The 25747-nt window shown below is 35.3% G+C and overlaps 1 long non-coding RNA gene across 3 annotated transcripts in view; it reads left to right on the forward strand.

Moving 5' to 3' along the window:
- Positions 1 to 22851, forward strand: part of LOC141549409 (uncharacterized) — a 96897-nt gene extending 74046 nt beyond the window's left edge. For all 3 annotated transcript variants that reach the window (XR_012484349.1, XR_012484348.1, XR_012484350.1), the window contains 2 exons: positions 10303 to 10487; positions 22656 to 22851. This is a non-coding gene — a long non-coding RNA (uncharacterized LOC141549409). The remainder of the gene's footprint in view (positions 1 to 10302; positions 10488 to 22655) is intronic.
- The last annotated feature ends 2896 nt before the right edge of the window (positions 22852 to 25747 follow it).

Here is a 25747-nt window from a genome sequence, read left to right on the forward strand (position 1 = left end):
TGTGTAGATGTCTCTCTTCATCTCAAGGTCATTGGAATTGATCAGAATTGTGTCAATTTTGAAGAGAGCCATATCCATCAGAAGTGATCATTGTATAACCTTGCTGTTACTATATACATATCTCCTGGTTCTATTCATTTCACTTATCATTAGTTCATGTAAGTCCATCCAGGCCACTTTGAAATCATCCTACTGATCAGTTCTTACAGAAAAATAATATTCCATAACATTTATATACCATAATTTATTCATCCATTCTCTAACTGATGGGCATCCATTCAGTTTCCAGTTTCTTGCCACCACAAAAAGGGCTGCCACAAACATTTTTTCATATGTGGTCCCCTTTCCCTCCTTCAAACGGAAGATTTCAAAGAATCCTGGATTGTAGAAAATCATTGTTCCTGACAGAAAATTATGTCCTTCTTTTCTACAAAATTCTCCCTTTTTCAATGTCATTTCAATACTCTGTTTCTCTGTTTCTGTCTTCTAGAAAGACTGAATTAGGTGCTAGGAAAATACAGCAATGGCAAATCCCACTTTAAATTTTTGCCTGGGACTGTAGAACAGGCATAATTAAGACAATGTGGTGTGAGGATTTGTGAAGGAAATGTGAAGGCAGCACAAAGGAAGTGTAGACTCAAGGGTTAGATCTTCCTTAAGGAGTACAAAGAACTTGATTATTTGAACCTTAAATTCTTAAACCTCAGATCAGTAGCATTTCTGGTACAAAGAAAAATGTTCCCTCATTGACTATGCTTCTGAATCATATCAATGACCTATTTCTTTCCAGCTTTTTATGAGTCCATAATTCTGTGAGTTCTATGACTTGCTATGAATTTTTCTCTATTAGAGATGTATTCATATTATATGAGGGAAAAAGTCCTTAGCAAAATCATTATGCTTTCTTATTCTGTTGCTATCTTCAAGCAAGCCCTGAAATTGATGATATAATTAAGTGTCTTTATAATACATTTTTGAATGTCAAAGAATAAAATTTGCATGTAGTGATAGTTTTAATTTATGTAGTACCTCCTAGAAGTTCTTAACTTTATTTTAGACATTGGGGATTTATAACTGTAATGTTCATTTAGACTTCATTCATTCATTTGTTGAACAGATTTATTTAGAGCCTAGGTGTGAGGGGCATATAAAGATTAAAGAGGTCTGTTCCCTGCTTCAAAAATCATATAGTTTGAAAAATAAGAGAAAAGTGATGATATTATCACATAAAATAAAATTCAATATGTGTGGAATTATATATAGTCCATGTAAAGTATAAACATGTTAGTGTTGAGAGAAGAGAGGGAGAGAAATTTTTATTTGGGGAAGGCAGAAGGGAAAGATCAAGGAAGTCTTCATGAAAGATTTGGTATTTGAAATTGACCTTGAGGGATGGATGCAGAGGAAAAGACATTTTTACTCTTGAGGATGGGTATGAGCAAAAGTACTTATGAAAAATAAAAGCTTAGAATGTGTTTGTGTTTGAAGACGCCTTTAATTGGAATATAGATTATTTTAAGAATAATAAAAGAAAGGAACACAAAAGTTGATTCTGGAAAGTATATATATATATATATATATATATATATATATATATATATATATATATATATATATATATATATAAACTTTTTAAACTTAATATAATCAAAAAAAGTTTTTGTACAAGCAAAGTGAATAAAGACAAGATTAAAGGGAAGCAATAAATTGAGAAATCATGTTCACATTTAAAGGTCCTGATAAAGGTCTCATTTCTAAAATATATAGAAAATTATCTCAAATTTATAAGAATTCAAGCCATTCTGCAACTGATAAATGGTCAAAGGAAATGAATGGACAATTTTCAGTTAAAATCACTATTGATCAGAGAAATGCAAATTAAGACAACTCTGAGATAAAACTACACAACTCTTAGATTGGCTAAGATGACAGGAAAAGATAATGACAAATAGTGGAGGGGATGTGGGAAAACTGGGACACTAATATATTGTTGGTGGAACTGTGAACAGATTTAGCCATTCTAGAGAGCAATTTGGAACTATGTTATGAAAAAGCTATCAAACTGTGCATACCCTTTGATCCAGCAGTGTTTCTTTTGGGCCTATATCCCAAAGAGATCTTAAAAGAAGGAAAGGCACCCACATGTGCAAAAATGTTTGTGGCAGTCCTTTTTGTAGTGGCGGGAACGTAGAAATTGAGTGGATGCCCATCAGTTGGAGAATGGCTGAATAAGTTATGGTATATGAATGTTATGGAATATTATTGTTTATAAGAAGTGGTCAGGAAGCTAATTTGAAAGAGGGCTGCAAAGACTTACATGAACAGATACTAAGTGAAATGAGCAGAACCAGGAGATTGTTGTACATAGTAACAACAATATTATATGACAATCAGTTCTGATGAACGTGACTCTTTCCAACAATGAGATGACTGATACCAGTTCCAATGACCTTGTGATGAAGAGAGCCATCTACATCCAGAGAGAGGACTGTGGGAACTGAATGTAAATCACAACATAACATTCTTACTTTTTCTTGTTCGCTTGTATTTTGTTTTCTTGCTCATTTACTTTATTTTTTAATCTGATTTTTGATCTGATACATAAGAGAATTATATAAATATGTCTATACATATTGGATTTAACATATATTTTAACATGTTTAACATATATTGGATTTCTTGCCATCTAGGGGAGGGGGTGGAGGGAAGGAAGAGAAAATCTGAAACACAAAGCTATGCAAGGGTCAGTGTAGTCAAATTATCTGTGTATATGTTTTGAAAATATAAAGCTTTAAAAAAAACAAAAAGAAATAATAATATGGAACAGGTAGGTGGTGCAATGGATGGAGCACTAGTCCTGGTTTCAGGAGAACTGGAGTCCAAATCCAGCTGCAGGCATTCCACACTTAGTAGCTATGTGACCCATAAATCACTTAATCTCAAATCCCCTCCCCAATGAAATGATAAGATATACAAATCGATATAACATAACATATGTGGAATTATATAATCTATGAGAGGTACAAGCATACTCATGAGGGTTGAGAGAAGAGAGAGAATATTTTTGTTTGGGGCAAAGTGGAAGAGAAAGATAAAAAAATGCTTCTTGAAGATTCTGACACTTGAACTGGACCTAAAGGGATAAAGTAAGAGAGAAAATTATATAGGAGCAGTTCTTTGTAGGATAGAAAAGAATGAGAGGACATTGGAGGTGCTCAGACTAGTATTGCAATAAGATCATAGATTTAGAATTGGAAAGGACCTTGGAAATAATTTCCTTCAATGTTTTTCACTTTATGTATGTGGAAACTAAGGTCCAGAGAGTCATACATTATAGTATGTAGTAACTCCAAATCCAGTACCTTTCCTTTATTAATATCTGAAAAATATTGGCAAGAGGTAATGATGGCCCAATCTAAAAATAGAAGCAATCGAAATGGAAAAGATTTTGCTTTGGATGTTTAGTCAACAGGTAATTGAACAAAATTATTTCTGTTCAATAGTTATGTCTTAAAGGGAATCTTATGTACTACTGACATTTACTTGATGTTACTTTCAACCTTATTAGAAGAGAGCCTTTAAGATAGTACTTTACTAGAAGCTATCCATCTATGTATCACCTATCTTTCTATCTATCTATCTATCTATCTATCTATCTATCTATCTATCTATCTATCTATCTATTTATCTATCATCCATCTAGATTTCTATTATTTAGTTACCTATTATCTTTCTTTCTATCATTTGTCTCTTTCATCTCTATACCTATACCTAGATGTAATTTATGTATACCTAATCTATCTATACTTATCTATCCAGATCAAAATCTAATCAATTTGCATATATATCTAATTGATCTTTGTCTCTATGTTTGTATCCATATCAAATCTCTTTATCCTTTTCTATTTCAAGGAGATAAAAATATAGAATTTTCAGTAGAGAATAGAATTCAAAATCAAGAAGATATGGCTTTGAATCCCTCTTCAGACACTGGGAAATCTTTAATCTTCCCTAATCTCATTTGCCTCTTTAAATTTTTTTTTTTAAATTGAGGCAGTTGGAGTTAAGTGACTTGCCCAAGGTCACACAGCCAAAAAGTATTACATATCTGAGGTCAAATTTGAACTCAGGTCTTCCTGACTTCAAGGATGGTCCTTCATCCACTGCCCCACCTAGCTGCCCCTCAACCAAATTTCAAGGGATTTTGTTATTTCCTAGAACTATTCTGAATGATTCCTCACTGAGGCCCCGAATGAATGAAGGAACTGATGGGACACTTTGGGAGACAAGAAAAAATTCTCTTGTTTTACTTCCCAGAAGGAAAAGGTGATAAAGATGATTATAGTGGTAGTAACATATATATAGTGCTTACTCTATACCAGGTAATATGTAAATAAATTTACAATTACTTCCTCATTTGATCCATACAGTATTCCTAAGAGGTAGACATTATTACCATCCCCTTTTACAAATGAGGAAATAAAGGCAAACAGGTTAATTTAAACAGGATCATATAGTTAGGAGTGCCTGAAGCTAGATTTGCACTTTCAGAGTTTTCTGACTCCAGGCTAGCGCTATCCACTCTGCAATAATATTGCTGGCTCAGATCTCTGCTGGTGGATGCAATTAGCCTCTGGTGATCATTGCTTTCTTAGTATAGCAGTTTCCAAATAGTGCAAGTCAATCTATATGGAAACCAAGTTTGTTTGGATTTGCTGGCACTTCAGTAGACAGAATTAATCCCCATATGCCTTTCTACATTTGTCTTTCCATCTATTTCCAAAGATTGTAGGCTTCAAGACTATTTTGCCTTTCTTGCCTTTTTTGGCTCTAGTTCTCTGTATTCACACTATTATAGTCCCTAGGATTCACAATTTAGGAGTCAACCTTAATTCCTTACCATCTCTCGCCCTTTCTTCTATTCAATCTGTGGCCAGTGTCTGTTAGTTTGATTTTTGCAATATCTCTTGAATAGTCACATTTTTCTTCTCAACACTACCATCATTCTGGTGCAGGCTCTAATTGCCTTATATTTGTACAATTTGCGAGAACTTGATTGTGGTTCTTCAAATCTCTCCCTATTCCAGGCCATCCTCCATTCAGCTGCTGACATGATTTTCCCAAATTGCAGGTATGACAGTGTCACTCTCTACATTCCCCATATTTAGCAAACTCCAATGGCTTTCTAGGTCAAATACAAAATCCTCTTGTTTGACATTCCAAGTCATTCATAACCTAACATCCTCTTCAACCCACTCCCTTTCCAAATCTTCTTATATTTTATAATCTTTGATCCAGTGATGCTGGCCTCCCTGCTATTCTATAAACCACACACTCCATCTTTCAAGTCTAGATATTTTTTATGGCTGTCTTATATGACTAGAATCTTATTTTCCCTTTATCTTTACTTTCTGAATTTCCTGGTTTCCTTCAAATCCAGTTAAAATTTCACTTTCTACAGATAGCTTTTTCTAATCCCCTTTTATTCTAGTGTCTTAGTTTTATATTTTCAATGTATCCTGATGTATTGTTTGTTCATATCTGCTTGTTTGCTTATTGTCTCTCATTAGATTTTGAGCTCTTCAAAGGCAGAAACTATCTTCTTTCCATTTTTTTTTGGATCCTCAGTACTTAGCAAAGTATCTGGTGCATAGTAGATGCCTAATAAATGCTTATTGACTAACAGGTGAGGTCATTTAATGGTTTGGAAACAATGGTTTAGTTCCCACCAAACCAGAACAATCCATTAAATTCTAGAAAGGTACTCAGATGTGATAGATGTTTTAGATGTGCTCAGAAGTGCTAAATCTAAATCAGTATCCCCACTTTGTTGAAGTCCAAAATAATCCATGTAGGATATGTGTATGTTCAGATGGGTTATCTTAATATAGATCTTGGGTTAACAGGCATAAGTAGTTAAGGAATTCTTGCCTATCATCTCTTAAGGGCAGCTTTGATTCCTGACTAGAGGGAAGAGAAGGGGCCACAGGGCTAGGCACTCTTCTTGTCTCAGAGAGAGGGTACCAGGCTAAAATTATATTTCTTTATCTCCCTAAATATGTTACTCTTGGGAAAATGCATTTTTTCCTTTAATTTCAAACTGAGTTTCTGGTTTCTATTCCTTAAAGAGGAAGAAGTATCTCAAACTTAATGTTGGCAGGTTTGTTTGTTTGTTTGTTTTTCCCCAGAAAATGATATTTATAACAAACACTGTCATGAAGAATGAATAGCAAATGGACTCATTTATCCAAGAAAATAGCAACCAGAGAAGTTATGCAGATGAGAATATACCAGAATATATACAAAGTGAATGTACTTTTCCTTCGTATATCTCACTTCATCCAAAAGAAAGGATCTTTATTCTCATCCAAGAGGAAATTCCAAGAGAGGCAAATAGGAAATGAGGGATGCTTATTTACATTTCTACTGCTTCTACAAATTTTCCCTTTTTCTCTCTGGATTTCTCTCTGTAGTTTTCTCTCCTTTCAAGTTCTTATGCCAATCTCAGAAATTGCTACCTAGTTTTAATCACTGATTGGGCATTGCCTCAGTCAAGCTAAGACCTGTTGAAGATCTTGGCTTAAAAAGCCCAAAGTCTCCCATGTCATCCAGGGTCATCTCCAGTAATCCTGATCTATATCTTGCCATGGGACCCAGTTGGCTCAAGAGGGGAAAGTGAGGCAGGTGACCTTGCACAGCTCTCTCTCACTTTAGTCCAATTCACTTGCATATCATGGTGCTCTTCAAGAATAAAAGACAAATAACAACCAATCTCAGATAGGGTCACAGTGAATAATCATTCTACTAATTTGGAAATGTGCTTAGGCAGCAACAGACAAGACATTCCCATGCAATCCTCAGTGGGTTTATAGATTTTTCTCATAAAACATTAGAAAATAGGCATACAGATCAGTAGATGTTGATGAGTTCCTATTTGCCTTTTAAAGATATGAATATTATTTAAGTTATTTTGTCTATTTTTGGTATCCTCTCCTCCTGGCATCTTGAGCAGTGTTCTCAAAATTATGCTGCCTCCAGCATGGTCCTCTGTTGCATACATTTAGTTCAGTTTAACAATCTTTCCCCCATCTTGTTCTTTTTAGAGCAGGACTTCATGGTAAAGGGAATATGATATGAGTGTCAAGAAGTGAAGAATGGCTCTCATGCTTTGATGACTGGGAGAATAACAGTGTTGTGTACAGAAAGGAAAATTATCAGAAGAGATTCGCCAGGAAGATGATAGGTCTGTTTGGGGTGATTTGAGATTGAAGCAGCTGGGACATAGTTGAGATAATGTGTTTTTCCAGTTGTATCTGACTCTTTGTGACTCAATTTGGGGCTTTCTTGGAAATGAGAGTAGAGTGATTTGCCATTTCCTTCTGCAGCTCTTTGAGAAAAAACAGGGTTAAATGAGCTAGTATGTGTCCCAGAGCTAGTGTCAGATTTCAACTCAGGAAAATAATCTGACTCTAGGGCTAGCACTCTATCCATTGTGCCACCTAGCTGCTCTACCATAAACAATATGACTATAAAAATTTCATCTATATGAAACCTTTCATTTTATCCTTAATCTCCTTGGCCAAGGATATTTATGGTCAAGGTCATTTATAGAGAAGATTGCTTCAGGAAATGGAAGCTTTTCCACTTTCTCTCCTCAGGTTATGTTGTATTTGGTTGGCCAATGAAATAATATTTTATATTACAATGGTATGGCTTTGTAGAAACATAAGAAAAATCCACTTTCTAAAAGTTTTAGTATAGCTAACTGTGCGGGCAGTCAGTTCTGCAGGTAAAAGAGTGGAGACATTTTATTCATTCTTTTAGTAAAATTCCAAATTGTTTTCCAGAATAATTGGATCAATTAGCGGGAACACCAAAGTCTTTAGGCAACAATTATAACTCACTGAAATCCAACAATGAGAAAAAATATCTGAGATGGGAAATGATAGGAACATTGTTTTAGTTTTTAAAGTTATCTGCACGAGGGGCAGCTGGTGGTACAGTGAAGAGAGCACCAGCCCTGAAGTCAAGAGGACCTGAGTTAAAATCTGGATTCAGACATGTAACACTTCTTAGTTGTGTGACCCTCAGTAAGTCACTAAACCCCAATTGTCTTAGCAAAAAAAAAAAAAAAAAAGAGGGAAGTTATATGCAAGACATAAATTCAGATAAGCTATATCTAATTCTCCAGTTATTCTTTCAAGGCAGGAGGAAAAAGACATTTAAAGTGGTAAAAATAACTATTTCACCCTAGAAACTGCTGGTAACTTCATGTTGTATATAACATTTATACATTAAGATATCTGTTAATCATAATTATCTTTAATGATAATAACTGACAGCATAATGCTTTAAAGTTTGCAAAGAACTTTACATATATTATGTATATATACTCTCATTTGAGCCTGATATCAACCTTGTGAAATTGGTGTGTGTTGCCTGATATATGTGTTGGCTCTCAATGCTTGCTCTGACAGTTCATATTCAAAAATTGTCCTTCATATATCTGAAAAGGAGTATTAATGTGGAATGATAGCACAATTAAAAGGATTTTAATATATTTTTGACATAATTCAAATGGTGCTGGAGGACTTAGTCCCTAATAAATTATTTTACTTGTAATCAGAGACATCATGGTATAAAGATTCTAGATCTAGAGTCTGGAAGACTTGGGTCCAAATTTATCTTTGCAGCATTAAGTTTTTTCAGTCTCCCAGGACTCCAGTTTTCTTATCTGAAAACTGAAGAGGTTGGAATTGGTGCCTCTAAGTTCTTTTTCAGTTCTAAATTAAATTTATGATTTGAAAAATGCTGAAATTATTGGTATATTTTATGTATTTACTGTCGACATATACATTTTGAAAAGGTATTAACCATTGGACTAAATGGAATTCAGAAAGATAATAATACTGACTCAAAATATTTATGGTGAAAATTGCTTCAGAAAAAGGTAGCTTTTCCACAGTTTGTCCTCAGCTTAATATTTTATGTTACAATGGTCAGGCTTTGCAGAAACACAAGGAGAAGCTGTTTTCAAAGATAGAATTTCAATATGGATTTCCAGGGAAATGCCATTGAGCTATCGCTAGCAGAAATCTCCGAGGCACTTTTCATTATGTCAGAGTGTGACAGTCATAGTAATTGAATCTTTATCCTGAATAAAGATGAGATGGTTTCCTATCCAGGCTTAGAGCATTGGAAAGTATGTCATGGGTCAACACAAGCAGTAAAATTAGACAATTTAAGCAGGAAACACAAACTAACTTTATAAAGTTGAAATCTAAACTGTGGCTTTTAGTAAGGTAACACAAACAGCCAAAAACTAGAGTTAACAGGGTGATAATACACATCATAAATATGATGTTATATTATTTGATATAAAACAATGCAGTCAGACATCCTAACTGGAAAAGAAAAATAATCTCACTAATTGCTTGGTTCTTAAATCCCTGGTGAAAATTAAATAGAAGGGAGAAGCAAGGACTTAAAACAATTTTGAAGGGAATTAAGCTAGTAATTCTTCTGGACTGAATTTGTCTTGCTACTAATACTTGAAGTCAGTCTTTCCCCCTAGATCTTTGTTATATAATTGTAAAATGGTACCTTTTAAATAGGGTCCAATAGTATTTTTTGAAGAATTAAAAAGCAACTTTAAGACTTAGTCATTTTCCTAGCAGAGGAAGCTGTTGGATGAAACTAAAGAACCTGGAGGATAAAAACTGGAGATGTCAAATACAGTATCTTATGATAGCTGCTATGGATCCTTTTTATTCCTTTTTTATTTATTCTGTCTTGACTATTATATGGCACAATGGCTAGAACACGTCCTTGAAGGCAGGAAGACTTGAATTCACGTCCTACCTCATTTAGGGATCCTTTACTCAGTGAATAAGTGAACTCCTGGGTGCTAGGGGGGAGGTGCTCTGCTCTGATGATTTAGGCAGCCCGCCAGCATCCAGGGGTTTTTCTTTGCTCCCCAATGTAAAATGGGCCTGAAGTGGAGAAACTCAGAGAAAAGCAAAGTGAGAAACTCCGCGGTAAAAATCCCGACCAGTTGGTGGAGGACAAGATCAGTCAAGTAATTTGCTGCACAGCAACCCAGAGTTTTACCCAGAAGGAAAGGAGAAGGGCTCAAATCTCAGAGCAGTTGAGAACTCAGAAGGACAATGTCTGTTATCTGATGGCAGAGAGGTACTGACCATAGCAAGTATGAGGCAGGTCCTTCAGCAACTGCACCAGAACAGTCATTGGGATGTCTAAAACCTGTGTGATGCTGTACTGACAAGGTTTCCCTGTTCATAGAATTCAGGTTGGAGATTGGGTGTTGATCCGTTCCTGGAAGGACAGAAGCTGACTCCGTGCTGGGACAAACCCTACCAGGTGACACTGACCTCAGACACTTTGATTCACACCCAGGAACGAGGCTGGACACCACACCAGAACAAAAGGACCTGTGGCTCCACCTTTATCAGAGTGGACAGTTGAAGGTAGGGGAGACCTCAAATTACATAAGAAGAAGGGACCTCCACTGAATGGGAACACTGATTCTGAATCCAGTGTATTGTAACTGTATGATTTTTCTTTTCTTATTTTGGGTCTCTTTGCCCGTTTGGAAGCTGATGTATTTTCATTTGGGAATTTCACCTTAACTTCACAGTGTTATAATAGTTGAACCTCATGGGGCTTTCCCTGAGCTTTGGGTTTACCTATTTCCTCACGATAGCCATAGAAACCAGACCTTTACTTTCCAGAGATGAGAACCAGTTCCTCCTGCTCATGCAGATTATAGGGGAGAACTTTTAACTTATCAAACTGTTGGATCCGTGTTGGATCCCAATAATTAAACCAATGGTCATGGTTACCTGTCCCCTTAAGCCCAGCCTGGATCCTTAGTAACTGATCCCAAAGGGAACATATACATTGGGTACAGTTATCAATGGGGTTGGTACAATGTCACCCCAGGGACACCTGGAAACATGGGACTCTGTTTCCCACATTTTGGAGTACCTTTAACCTAATAGATCAGTGGCCAGCTGCCAATTGTAGTTGGAGGAAGGAGCAAGGTTTATGGAAATGTCAGTATGTCATCTTTGGTGGGGGGGGAGGCCCCCTAGAGACGAGAGACCAACAATATTACCCTTTTATAAGAAATAGTTCAGTCATTTTCAAGGGAACAACCTGCTCTAAAGGGTCATTATTGGATCTGTGGTTTAACTGCCTATACTCACCTATCTCTTAATTGGACAGGGATTTGTATATAACACTACTAAGGCCAAACTTTTTCTTTCTTCCTGAACAGGCAAAAGAATATTTAGGGATTCAGTTGTATGATGATTTGGGAAGAAGAAAATGAAGTTTAGATACCTCCATTACTCAGACTGGAGATGCGAATGGTTGGGGTGCCTCCAGAAAGAATAATTAAAGAGTATGAGCCAGCCACTGGGCTCAAGATGGAAGTTGGGGATATAGAACTCAAATATATATATGTTGAACAGGATAATTAGGCTTCAAGCAGTTGTAGAGATTATGACCAATCATGGCTGAGGCATTAGATCTTTTGGCTAATGAAGCTACTTGAACCAGAAAAGTTATTTTAGAACACAGACTTGTGTTGGATTATTTGTTGGCTGAGGAAGGGGGAGTTTGTGCTAAACTAAGTTTATCAACATGTTGTATAAAGATTGATGACATGGAAATCTAGTAAGAGAAATCCCTAAGAACATTAGGAAACTTGCTCGTGTTCCTGTACAGACTCGGACCTCACTGTTCAATACTTTTTGGGGGTCCTGGTTTGGAAAGCTGGTGGAAGCAGCTCTTTTGGTTTGGCCTTATAGCCCTTAGTGGTGTTATATTACTCCATATCTGCATCCCTTGTTTGATCAGATTAATAACCAGAATTGTCCAAAACTCATTATCTGGAATGATTAGGTTGAAAGAGAAAGCTGAAGGGTCTGTTAGATGGATGTTGTTAAAGGGAAAAGGGTGGAGCCGTTGGCCCAAGGCCAACAGGAATCAGAAGGAAATGAGGAATTCATAGGGAATGTGAAATTATGTTACAAAAATTTGAAGAGATTTCAGTGTACAAAATAAGAGGAGGGACTGAATGAGATGAAGTGAGATCTTTCAAGACAGTTGTGAAAATTGAATAAGGCTTCATCTACTTCAGAGTTTGAGTAGGCCTGAAGGACTTTGAGCATTGATTCAAGGGCATAATTGAGTCCCCTTCCTGCTATCCTTTCATGACATAATTTCCTCCTATTTCAGTCAAATATGGGCAACTATGTACTTATTGATCAAGTTCAATTTCATGGGTAGATCTCGCATTTAGAATGTAAGATTCTCAGCCAATGAGTATGAGGGTCAGTGGTGGGAGGGGGTGTTTTGCTTTAGGGATTAAAGGTGCTGTCCTGCCCACAGGAGGCACTTCCTCTCTTTGATTGTCTGCTAGAGGGGTGGGACACCCTTCTTGGGAGCATGTACAATAAACTTTGCTTTACTCTAAAAAAAAAAAAAGAAACCTTATAAACTAACATTAGAGAATGCTTATTTCTTTTTTGTTTATAATTTTTATTTATTTTATTAAAATATAAGAAAAACAGAAAATGAAAATGAAACAAAACAGAACATTGTCATATACCCAGCAGAATATTAGGGAGAATTCAAAACATATAAGAATAAATTACCAGTTCAAGAAAGATATACAATAATAGAAGAACTTATATTCATAAGTGTCCATCTTTTCTTTACTTCTTTGTAGGTTCTTCTTTTGTTCTTTGCTGTGCATCTTTTTTATTTTATTCTTTCCACCCTTTCATCTATCCCACCTCTCCCAAATAGGCTATAATTAATCAAGGATATATTTATGTGTATGTGTGTGTGTGTGTGTGTGTGTGTGTGTGTGTGTGTGTGTGTGTGTGTGTGTATATATATATATATATATATATATATATATATATATATATATATATATATATATATATATATATATATATATATATATATATATATCTATGTATATATATATCCAGAACATGCTAATTTCTAATGCACTCACTTAATACCAGCACCTCTCCAGTGTCCCTTTGGCTATAGTAGGGTACAGAACCTAAACCACTAGTTACCCAATACGCTGACCCATCAGCTTTTGCTCCAGGATCCACTCATTAATTTCCATGCTATTGATGCAGCCTTTACTGACAAAATCATGCCCTGCTCTTACCCCATCATTTTGTGGCAATAAGAACAGACTCCAGTTCTGCTCTCCTGCTTATAGAGCAGGGAAACTTGTAGGAATATTCTAGCACTTTTTTTCAGGGCTATTCATCCAGAAAACTATAAACAAAAGGGAAGTAGGATCCACTGACACTGCTTTTGAGGAATCTTAATTTTCTCCAACCCTCATTCCTGACTCTGGACTTTCTTTACCATGTCATAGAAACATTTTCATCTTACAAATTTACTTTATTCCTGGACTCTCCTCTGCTCTTTGCAATTTTTCCTCTGATTATATGGTCCTTTCTAGAACCTATATTTTAAGGAGCATACTCAGGTAAAATACTTCTACATTTTTGTCCAGGCTATACTACTTACTGGCTCTCTGGACTTACTCTATCCTGCCCTAGACACTTTCATCTTTTTTTAACTCCCTCCACTTTTCAGATTCCTTTTTTGTATCATCCTCCCCCATTACACTTCTAGAGTACAGGAATTGTCTTTCTTTATCTTGAATTTGTATTCTTAGAGTTTAGCACTGAGTTTGGTATAAAGCAAGTGTTTAATAAATGCTAATTCACTTGGCTTGATCCAGCTGGGGCCAGTTCTTTCCACCAGCAAATCACTTGTGTCAAGGGTTGAGACTGGTTTAAGATTGAGTTGAGAAAGCTTTGAGAGAGGGACTTCCAGCCAAGATGGCGGTGTGGAGGCAGACTGCTGCTTGAGCTCTGCATTTTCTCTCAGAACTTATTTCATGACAAGCCTCAGAATTAATGCTTGACTAGAAAAGAAACCCACAAATAATCACCAACAGAAGACATCCTTGAAATTCATCAGAAAAGGTCTGTGTTTGCTCAGGGAAGGGGATGAACAGACTGGACACAGCCTGTGGGCAAGCAGTGAGAGCTAGGCCAGCAGCTCACACTGTACAGACCCAAGGGGGGGAGGGGGGAGATCTCTGCTGTTTCTGTGGAACGACCTTTGCCCCAGTGTGGATATTGCATCTTGGCAGCAAGCCAGAAGTAGGAAAGAAGGGGTAAACACTGGAGGTAAAGAATAAAACCCCAGAAAGCTAGCATCTCTCCAGACCCAGTCACCCCCACTCCCACCTAGAGTGACTCTGCACATTCTTAGAGTCTCAGAGCACAGACTCAGCCATCGCTGTCCTGCTAGTGCCTCCCTGTTGTCTCCTGCAGTTTGTAGAGGAAGCCCGATAATACCATCCAGCCCCACCCCTGCCCAGAAACAGACCAATTGTTTCTCTTGTCAATTTGTTTTCTTTGATTCCTGCTTTGACCAAATGAACAAAAAATTTTAAAGGGCTCTAACCATTGACAGCTTCTGTATGGAGAGAGAACAGACTTCAAACACTGAAGAGATTAAAGGCAGATTGTCTCCAGAGGAATCTCCCTTAGGGGATATGATCTGCTCCTCAATACATAAGACTCTCATAGAGGAAATCAAAAAGGCTCTCACAAGAGAGCTAGAAGAGAAATGGTAAAAGGAAAGGGAAGCTTGGCAAGAGAGTCTGGAGAAGTCATCCCATGCATTTGAAGACAAAGTGGATAAAGAAAACAAATCATTGAGAAATAAAATTAGTGAGTTGGAAAAAGAAAACAGCTCTCTAAAAAATAAAATGGATGAAATGGAAAAAAATTCCATAGAAGAAAAAAACTCACTTAAAAACTTAATTGGACAATTACAAAAATATATAAAAAAAGTGAGTGAAGAAAATACATGATTGAAAATTAGACTTGAACAAGTAGAAATGAATGACTCAAGGAGAAACCAAGAAGTCATCAAGCAAAAGCAGAAAAACAAAACAACTGAAAAGAATGTCAAGTACCTTATTGGAAAGACGACAGACATGGAAAACAGATCCAGGAGAGACAATTTGAGAATAATCGGACTCCCTGAAAAATGTGAGGAAAAAAAGAGCCTGGACACTATTTTCCAGGAAATTATCAAAGAGAACTGCCCAGACGTTTTGGAAACAGAGGGTAAAATAGACATTGAAAAAATTCATCAATCACCTACTGAAAGGGACCCTAAAATCAAAACATGAAGAAATATATTGGCCAAGTTCAAGAACCATCAGACAAAGGAAAAAATACTAGAAGCTGCTAGAATAAAGCAATTCAGATATGGAGGAGCCACAATAAGGATAACATAGGATCTAGCAGCGTCCACATTAAAGGAACGAAAAGCCTGGAATATGATATTCCAAAATGCTAAGGAACTTGGTATGCAGCCAAGAATAACTTACCCAGCAAAAATGAGCATCCTTTTTCAGGGCAGAAGATGGACATTTAACGAAATAAATGAATTCCATCTATTCTTGATGAAAAAAACAGATCTACACAAAATGTTTGATCTTCAAATACAGAACTCAAGAGATTTCTATAAAGGTAAAAAGAAATCTTGAGAAATATATTTCTGCCATAAAGATATGTAAAGAACACATGTATAATTTGTCCTAGAAACCAGAGGTGGAAAGGAAATTATATCATAAAAAAGGGTAAAGTGGTGGTACTACATTTCATGCAGAGGCAAAGGTAACCTATTATATCTGAGAGAAAGAAAGGAGGGGGATGAACATAGTGTGTATCAATTGACATTCAATTTATGGTGAAACTTCTTCTGTTTCTTTGAAAAGTGGGTGGGAAGGAGTAAGCTAAGGGGAAGGGGATACAGAAATTGTGAGGAGAAGGGGTAAAATAGAGGGAGGAACTTTAAGGTGGGGGAAGGATACTAAAAAGGGAGGGCTGTGAAAAGCAAGTGGTGTTGACAAGTTTAATACTGGGTAGGGGTGTAAGAGGGAAGGAAAGGGGAAAAGCATAAGTAGAGATTAATAGGATGGCAAGCAATATAGAATTAGTCATTCTAACCATAAATGTGAATGGGGCAAACTGCCTCATAAAGAGGAAACAGTTAGCAGACTGGATTAAAAGTCAGAATCCTACTATATGTTGTTTACAGGAAACAAATCTGAAACAGGGTGATACATTCAAACTAAAAGTAAAAGGATGGAGCAGAATCTACTATGCTTCAGGCAAAGCCAAAAAAGCAGGGGTAGCCATCCTCATCTCAGATCAAGCAAAAACAAAAATTGATCTAATTAAAAGAGATAAGGAAGGGCATTATATCATGCTAAAGGGTAGCATCAATAATGAAGCAGTATCAATATTAAACATATATGTACCAAGTGGTGCAGCATCTAAATTCTTAAAAGAGAAATTAAGAGAGCTGCAAGAAGAAATAGACAGCAAAACTATAATAGTGGGAGATCTCAACTTTGCACTCTGAGAATTAAATAAATCCAACCAAAAATAAATAAGAAAGAAGTCAAAGAGGTAAATAGAATATTAGAAAAATTTGATATGATAGATCTTTGGCGAAAGCTAAATGGAGACAGAAAGGAGTACACTTTCTTCTCAGCAGTTCATGGAACCTATACAAAAATTGATCATATACTAGAAAACCTCAAAATCAAATGCAGTAAGGCAAAAATAATAAATGTATCCTTTTCAGACCACAATGCAATGAAAATTACATTCAATAAAATGCCAGTGGAAAATAGACCAAAAATAATTGGAACCAAATAATCTCATGCTAACAATTGGGTGAAACAGCAAATCATAGACATAATTAATAACTTCACCCAAGAAAATGACAATAATGAGACATCATACCAAAATGTGTGGGATACAGCCAAAGAAGTAAATAAGGGGAAGTTTTATATCTCTAGAGGCCTACTTGCATAAAATAGAGAAAGAGAAGGTCAATAAATTGGGCTTACAACTAAAAATGCTAGAAAAGGAACAAATTAAAAAGCCCCAGACTAACATGAAACTTGAAATTCTAAAAATAAAAGGAGAGATTAATAAAATTGAAAGTAAAAAAACTACTGAATTAATAAAACTAAGAGTTGGTTCTATGAAAAAACCAACAAAATAGACAAATCCTTAGTAAATCTGATTAAAAAAAGGAAAGAGGAAAAGCAAATTGATAGTCTTAAAAATGAAAAGGGAGAACTCATCACTAATGAAGAGGAAATTGGAACAATAGTTAGGAGCTATTTTGCCCAACTTTATGCCAATAAATTCGATAACTTAAATTAAATGGAAGAATACCTTCAAAAATATAGCTTGCCCAGATTAACAGAGGAAGAAGTAAATAGTCTAAATAGTCCCATTTCAGAAAAAGAAAGAGAACAAGCTATTAATCAACTCCCCAGGAAAAAATCCCCAGGATTAGATGGATTTATATGTGAATTCTACCAAACATTTAAAGAACAACTAAATCCAATGCTATATAAACTATTTGAAAACATAGTGATTGAAGGAGTCCTACCAAATTCCTTTTATTACACAGACATGGTACTATTACCTAAACCAGGTAGGCTGAAAACAGAGAAAGAAAATGATAGACCAATCTCCCTAATGAATATTGATGCTAAAATCTAAAATAAGATATTAGCAAAAAGATTACAGAAAATCATCCCCAGGATAATACACTATAACCAAGTGAGATTTATACCAAGAATGCAGGGCTGGTTCAATATTAGGAAAACTGTTAGCATAATCGACCATATCAATAACCAAATTAAAAAAAATCATATGATCATCTCAATAGACGCAGAAAAGACGTATGATAAAATCCAACATCCATTCCTCCTAAAAACACTTGAGAGTATAGGAATAAATGGTCTATTACTTAAAATAATTTAAAACTGTCAGTCAACATCATATGTAATGCCAATATACTGGAACCCTTCCCAGTAAGATCAGGAATGAAACAGGGTTGGCCACTATCACCATTACTATTCAATATTGTACTAGAAACGCTAGCCTCCGCAATAAGAGCCAAGAAAGAGATTCAAGGAATTAGAGTAGGTAATGAGGAAATCAAATTATCACTCTTTGCAGATGATAGGATGGTATACTTAGAGAACCCCAAAGACTCTGCTAAAAAGCTACTAGAATTAATTCAGAACTTTAGCAAAATTGCAGGATACAAAATAAATCCACATAAATCCTCAGCATTTTTATACATTACCAACACAATCCAACAGCAAGAGATACAAAGAGAAATTCCATTCAAAATAACGGTTGATAGTATAAAATATTTGGGAATATATCTACCAAAGAAAAGTCAGGAACTATATGAGCAAAATTACAAAACACTTGCCGCAAAAATAAAGTCAGATTTAAATAATTGGAAAGACATTAAGTGCTCTTGGATAGGCCAAGCGAATATAATCAAGATGACAATACTCCCTAAACTAATCTATTTACTTAGTGCTATACCAATCAGACTTCCAAGAAACTATTTTAATGACCTAGAAAAAATAACAACAAAATTCATTTGGAAGAACAAAAGATCGATAATTTCAAGGGAATAATGAAAAAAAAAGTCAGATGAAGGTGGTCTAGCTGTACCTGATCAAGAACTATATTATAAAGCAGCAGTCACCAAAACCATTTGCTATTGGCTAAGAGAGACTAGTTGATCAGTGGAATAGGTTAGGTTCACAGGACAAGATAGTGAATAAAAATAGCAATCTTGTGTTTGACAAACCCAAGGATCACAACTTTTGGAATAAGAATTCATTATTTGACAAAAACTGCTGGGAAAACTGGAAATTAGTATGGCAGAAATTAGGCCTGGACCCACATTTAACACCACATACTAAGATAAGATCAAAATGGGTCCATGATTTAGGCATAAAGAACGAGATCATAAATAAATTAGAGGAACATAGGATAGTTTACCTCTCAGACTTGTGGAGGAGGAAGGAATTTGTGACCAAGGAGAACTAGAGATCATTATTGATTACAAAATAGAAAATTTTGATTACATCAAATTAAGAAGCTTTTGTACAAACAAAGCTAATGCAAACAAGATTAGAAGGGAAGTGACAAATTGGGAAAATATTTTAACAGTTGAAAGGTTCTGATAAAGGCCTCATCTCCAAAATATATAGAGAATTGACTCTCATTTATAAGAAATCAAGCCATTCTCCAATTGATAAATGGTCAAAGGATATGAATAGACAATTTTCAGATGATGAAATTGAAACTCTTTCCACTCATATGAAAGAGTGTTCCAAATCACTATTGATCAGAGAAATGCAAATTAAGACAACTCTGAGATACCACTACAACCTGTCAAATTGTCTAAGATGACAGGAACAAATAATGATGAATGTTAGAGGGGATGTGGGGGAAACTGCGACACTGATGCATTGTTGGTGGAGTTGTGAAAGAATCCAACCATTCTGGAGAGCAATCTGGAATTATGCCCCAAAAGTTTCAAACTGTGCATACCCTTTGACCCAGCAGTGCTACTACTGGGCTTATATCCCAAGGAAATACTAACAAAGGGAAAGGGACCCATATGTGCCAAAATGTTTGTGGCAGCCCTTTTTGTACTGGCTAGAAACTGGAAGATGAACGGATGTCCATCAATTGGAGAATGGTTGAGTAAATTATGGTAAAAGAATGTTATGGAATATTATTGCTCTGTAAGAAATGACCAGCAGGATGAATACAGAGAGGCTTGGAGAGACTTACATCAACTGATGCTGAGTGAAATGAGCAGAACTAGGAGATCATTGTACACTTCAACAACATATAGTATATATGAGGATATATTTTGATGGAAGTGGATATCTTCAACATAGAGAAGAGCTAATCCAATTCCAATTGATTAATGATGGACAGAATCAGCTATACCCAGAAAAGGAATACTGCGAAATGAGTGTATACTGTTAGCATTATTTTTGTTTTTCTCCCCAGGCTATTTTTACCTTCTGAATCCAATTCTTCCTTTGCAACAACAACAAAATTCAGTTCTGCACATATATATTGTACCTAGGATATACTATAACATATTTAATATCTATGGGAATGCCTGCTATGTAGGGGAGTGGGTGGAGGGAAGGAGGGGGAAAATTCAGAACAGAAGGAGTACAAGGGATAATGTTGTAAAAAATTACCTATACATATGTACTGTCAAAAATGTTATAATTATAAAATTAATAATAAAAAAGACATTGAGAGGTTAAATGACATGTCCAGTATTACATAGTCAATGTGTTTCAGAGCTGAATCTTGAACATAGATCTTGGGCTCAGTCTCTCTGACTACTATACCATGATGTCTTTTTTTTTTTTTTTCTTTTTTAAAAAAATGCATTTTATTCTGAACTTAAGAAATAAAACAAACATTTCTATAACATTGTAAAATGGGGGAAGAAATAATTGCATATGAAGATGTTAGGTTCTTACTAACTGCTAATGAGATAATGAGATATTAGGTTCTTACTAAATGCTAAGACGGTACTTAACAATTCTCTAGTTCCGGCCATGACTGGGAGTTGTACTTCTGTGAACTACTGGGGAGGAGCTTACATGCTTAGGAGGAGCAAATTCATTGGTTGAAGTAATTTTTCCCAGAAGCCCTTGCGTTATTCCACGCCCATTCTCTGGGAGGATAAAAGAGGGCGTCACTTGAGAGATGGAGAATCTTGTCTGGGCCAGACTTGAGGCAGCTCTCTGGAGGAAGAAGAAGTCACTATTCTGGACCAGAGTTGGCGGCAACTGTCTGGAGACAACGGCTCTCTACAGGAAGAAGAATCTTTCTGAGATTTGAGTTGACACAACAGATCTCCTCCGAGAGAGCAATCGGCAGCTTCTGGAGACAACAGCATGTTACAAATTGGTGTCCACAACTTTTGCTTATCCTGACAAGGACTTATTCTGAGCCCTTCAGAGGAGCTAGACCGGACCATCACATTTTCTATTATGCAAAATCTATTATGCAAATTCTATTAGCAAATCTATTATGTACAAATTATTTTTCTTCTTAAATAAAAAGAGTTATCATATTAATAAAAAAAAGAGAAAGCTTTGAGGTCTATCTTCTGGGGAACCTGAAATCAAAAGTGAAGGAGTCAGAAAGTGAACAGATCTTAGAGAAAAAACCTCAGTTAATATCATAGAGCACAAGCAGATATCTCATAAGAGAAAAGATTAAAAAAGAAAAAAGAAATGTGATTACCAAGATACCTAAATAATTGCAAACATTTCTAAGCAAATATTGCAAGACAAAGACAAATGAAACCATAATTGATGAAATAGAAGGCACTAAGTATTCACAAGCAAACAGAGACCCATAGAAGGATGTTCTAGTATTATTAAGGGAGAAAGCACAGTCTTAAAAATGTTAAAGGGAACACATCAGAGAAATTATGTCCTGGACAGCAGAAATAATTAACTGCACAAAAAACCCCTGGAATTCATGGTGGTGGGTTAATCCAGTGAAAGAAAAGACAAAACAACTGACTAGATATACAAGTATATTGGAGTGAAGAACAATCTGGAAAAATAGAAGATTTATATATATATATCTATATCTATCTATCTATCTATATATCTATATATATCTATATCTATATCTATCTCTATCTCTATCTCTATCTCTATCTCTATCTCTATCTCTATCTCTATCTCTATCTATATCTATATAACACATGACCTTTATAAAAGCAAAACACATTTATCTTAAGGACATAACGCACTGAGACAACTTTTTGTTACTGGCCTCCCAGAACATGACAACTGCTAAAAAAAAAACAAAAACCTGAATACTATAATTTAAAAAATACTACACAATTCTGAATGCAGAAAATAAAACAAAAAGAATCTACAGATTGCCTCCAAAAGATTTCCAATGAGATGCAACCCATTACTCCCCAAGGCATCTTGCTTTTGATTGGGAGTCATAAAGATACTACTTCCCATCTTTTGACTTGTCCATGAAAGATAGTATGGTGGTTGTGGAAAGAATCCTGGATAAGAATGCAATTTCAATCCTGACTTCTACAATTTCCAGGCCTTAGGTTTCTGAACTGCAGTTTCTTTCTCTATAAAGTAGAAATAATAAAATATTACCTATCTCACAGAACTATTGAAAACACTTTGCAAAGTATAATGTCATATACAACTGTGAGTTGTGTCAAATACTTTTTTGACATCTAGCTATATTTATAGTATTCCCCTAATCTACCAGTCATGTAAATTAACTGAATTGGAAAGTTAGAATGACATTACCTTGCACTTGTTCTTCAAGCTCACCTGTTTCCTTTCTAGAAATTATTTTTTCTAACCAATTATCCAGATTTTTTCCACTGGCCTATAATTTGCAAATTTCATTTTACTTTTTTTTAAAAATGAGAATAATAATAATAACCTGATGCTATGGTACCTTTTCCTTTCTCATGCTTGTTCAGTATAATGAACAATGACCCAGTAATCACAGTAGTCTGGGATGTTCATTTCTGCTGATTCAAACTCATTGAAAGGAATTAGATCATTTCTTACTTTATAGTCATCTTTGGTTTCAACTCTCTGATAAACATCTTTATTTTGTATTATCCAGTCCCAAGAATGATCTTCTTGGAAGAATGAAGAGGGATGGAGCCAGAATTGGAATTCATGTCTCCTGAACAATCAACTGAGCTTCTTTTCGCAGTTCTATTATTCCTGTGATGATTAAAGTTTTGTGTTACTTTCCATTATCTGTGTCCTCATTCACCTTTACTTACCACGTGCTTAATAAAAAATTTGAAACTACATGGTAATGCTCTTTTTTCAGAATATCAGATTACTGTCATGTTCCTCTTGCTTTTTTCTTTCTACAAAATTAATTGTCAGGATTTAGACATTACAAGGAATGGTGCAAGCCATGCAGAACAGAATGTCAAGGGGGAAGTCCCAGGGCTGTGGAGCAGGTAGAATTTCAAACCATGTAGAAAGTAAGGGCCATACCATATAGGTAATTAGAACATGAACATTTCACCATTTCAAGCTATCAGAAGAATGCCTTGAATTGATGATATAGTATCTGATTTTCTCCCAGAAAAATAAAAATAGGATTGTCGAAGATTCTCTGTTTTTCTCAACTTATCTGAGTCTTCACCTTGTATCACACACACACACACACACATACACACACACACAAACTGTAAGTCACCATTTGGTGTGTTTCCATGGGGAGAAAAGGGAGACAAAGGGGCAATAATTATTCACCAGGATCAAGACCAGAACCAAAGCTGTATGTATTAATGTTCTGTTTCACTACTGTATTCTTATTATCCAAATGATCCTTACTTAGCTTTTATACCTTTTGCTTAAATTGGATCAGCTATTTATTTCTGATACCAGAGGTAATACAATAAAGTGAGCTGTCCTGGAATCAGGAACTCGAGTTTAAATTTGCTCTCAAATACTTTCTATCTTTATATCCTGGAAAATCATTTTAATCTCTATTTACCTCAGTTTCCTCAACTGGAGTAGATATAGTAAAATAAAGATAATAAGAGTGCCTAACTTGTAGAATTATTCTGGGATAGTGCCTGGCACAGTATAGGTGCTATATAAATGCTACCATTAATGTTTGTAATTGTTAACTGAATAGCTACTCAAACTATTATTGTAATTGACAGTATTGTAAAAATGACGCTTTGACTCAATCAACAAGAAAGGGAGGGCAAACATTTGTCTTTAGAGATGGTCAGATACTAAGCCATGACATTTGCTATATAAGAGAGTTCTGGGGAGCTTTGAAAAAAATCCCACCAGCTGGATAAGATTGGGTATCCAGTGAAACTACAAAGTGACTAGAAGAAAAAAAGTGAGTTAAGGATTTATATCCCAAAGACTAGAATTTTCAGGAAAGACCAAAACCAAAAAAATAAATATCAAAAAACCCTGAGGTCCTTTGAAACTTGAGCCTTTAGCATTAGAAATAGCTTAAATAAGTTATCTTGTCTTTCTCATGTGAAGTTCTCTTGCTTTATTTTGTTTTTTCTTTTTGTGTGGAGTGAAGGTATATTGTCCCACGTGTCTTGTCCATAATTTGTGTTTGCTTCTCTGCTCAGAATTATTTTTGCTTTGATTCCATTAGACAGAAAATAGACCTTTGCTCTTCCTCCTGTGAAGGAGGGATAGAAGGAATTTTTTTGTCAGGATGTTTCTTAGCTTCCAACAAATATAGTCTTCTGTTTATTTTTCCATTTTGGTTAGCTAAGAATGGAGAGGAAGGGGAGAAGAAAGAAGAGACAGAAAAAATAGTACTTTCACTTTTATATGCAGAAATATGGGGTATTAAACTAAAATTAACACTATAATCAGGTTAATTAAAAAAACTCAGGATTAGTCAGGCCTACTCTTTTTCTGTGTAGCTTTCTAAATGTGATAAGCATGGTTAAAATGTTAACTTTTTGTGGAATTTCTGTATAAGTGATCTTAGAATCCTCTCCCACTGAAGGTACAAAATGTTGCTTTATGATGTTGGGAAAGGTAAGTGATTTATATTCAGGAAACCTGTCTTTAAATGCCTCTTTTATTGAGGTATTTTAATCCTACACAAAACCATTACTAAGAAATTTGGAGAATCTTTAATGTTCACAGATAATGTCATTTGAATGCCTTATTACCTTACTTAGGACAGGAGTACAGATAGACTTGAATGTCTGTACCAGAGCTCAGTTATATCACTTCTCTGAGAGAAAAATAGCATTGGCTTCTGTGGAAATATGTGTGGAAATGAGGAAAGCCTTTCTGTAGATTTTAACCTGAGAAGTTTACACTGTAATAATTAGGAAATCAATTTTATATTTTTTGAAACTTATATTTTATTTATAAGAGGCTACATACATTTTGTAAATAGATGTGTTTAAGTATAATCCCATTTGAACACATTTTCCTAAAATGCCACCCCCTAATATCTCCACATTTACCGCATGGGAGAATAATTTTTTTTAGAGTTTAAGAGGTCTTGAAAACAATGCATTCATAAGTAACATTAGATATCTTGATTGTGAGAAAAGATTGTTTCAAGTATAAAAGTGGCTTTTTATAAATTATTGATTATTGTGGAATCTGTGGATAACTGGACAGATTGGTATACTCTAAAGTCTCTTATTTTTGCTAATTATACAAGGCTAAGAAACAGCAAAAATAAAGGAAAAAATGACATGTATATCTTTGTGGATATGAAAAATTTTTTTCCATTGCTTTGAGAGACATATAGATGTCACAAACATATATATGTATATATGCTTTAATTCTCAGCCTAGACTCATTTACCCAGGAAAAGAAAAACAATCCTGAAGCCTGCTAGGAACTCTTCTCTGGAATGTTTAGTCCACTAGAACTACTTTTAAACATCAAGGCTTTCAATCTTAGCTAATATTTCTAAAGCTACTCAGCACAACACCTGGGAAATACTATGTGCTTTATAAAATTCTTGTTCCCTTTCCCCATTATAAAAGACCTTTACTCCTTTAGATGTTAATATATTATTCTTGAAGTCTCAGAGACATTAAAATAATTTGACTAACTTTATCAAGTGGCTTTCTAGTGTAAACTTGTTGTAAGTAAAGATTATTTTATTTTTTGTAATTCTATCTCCTGCATTTAGCACAGGACCTGACACAGAACAGGAGCTTAATAAATAGTTGCTGAATA

The sequence above is a fragment of the Sminthopsis crassicaudata genome, chromosome 1 (assembly GCF_048593235.1).
Source record: "Sminthopsis crassicaudata isolate SCR6 chromosome 1, ASM4859323v1, whole genome shotgun sequence".
Taxonomy (NCBI): Eukaryota; Metazoa; Chordata; class Mammalia; order Dasyuromorphia; family Dasyuridae; genus Sminthopsis; species Sminthopsis crassicaudata.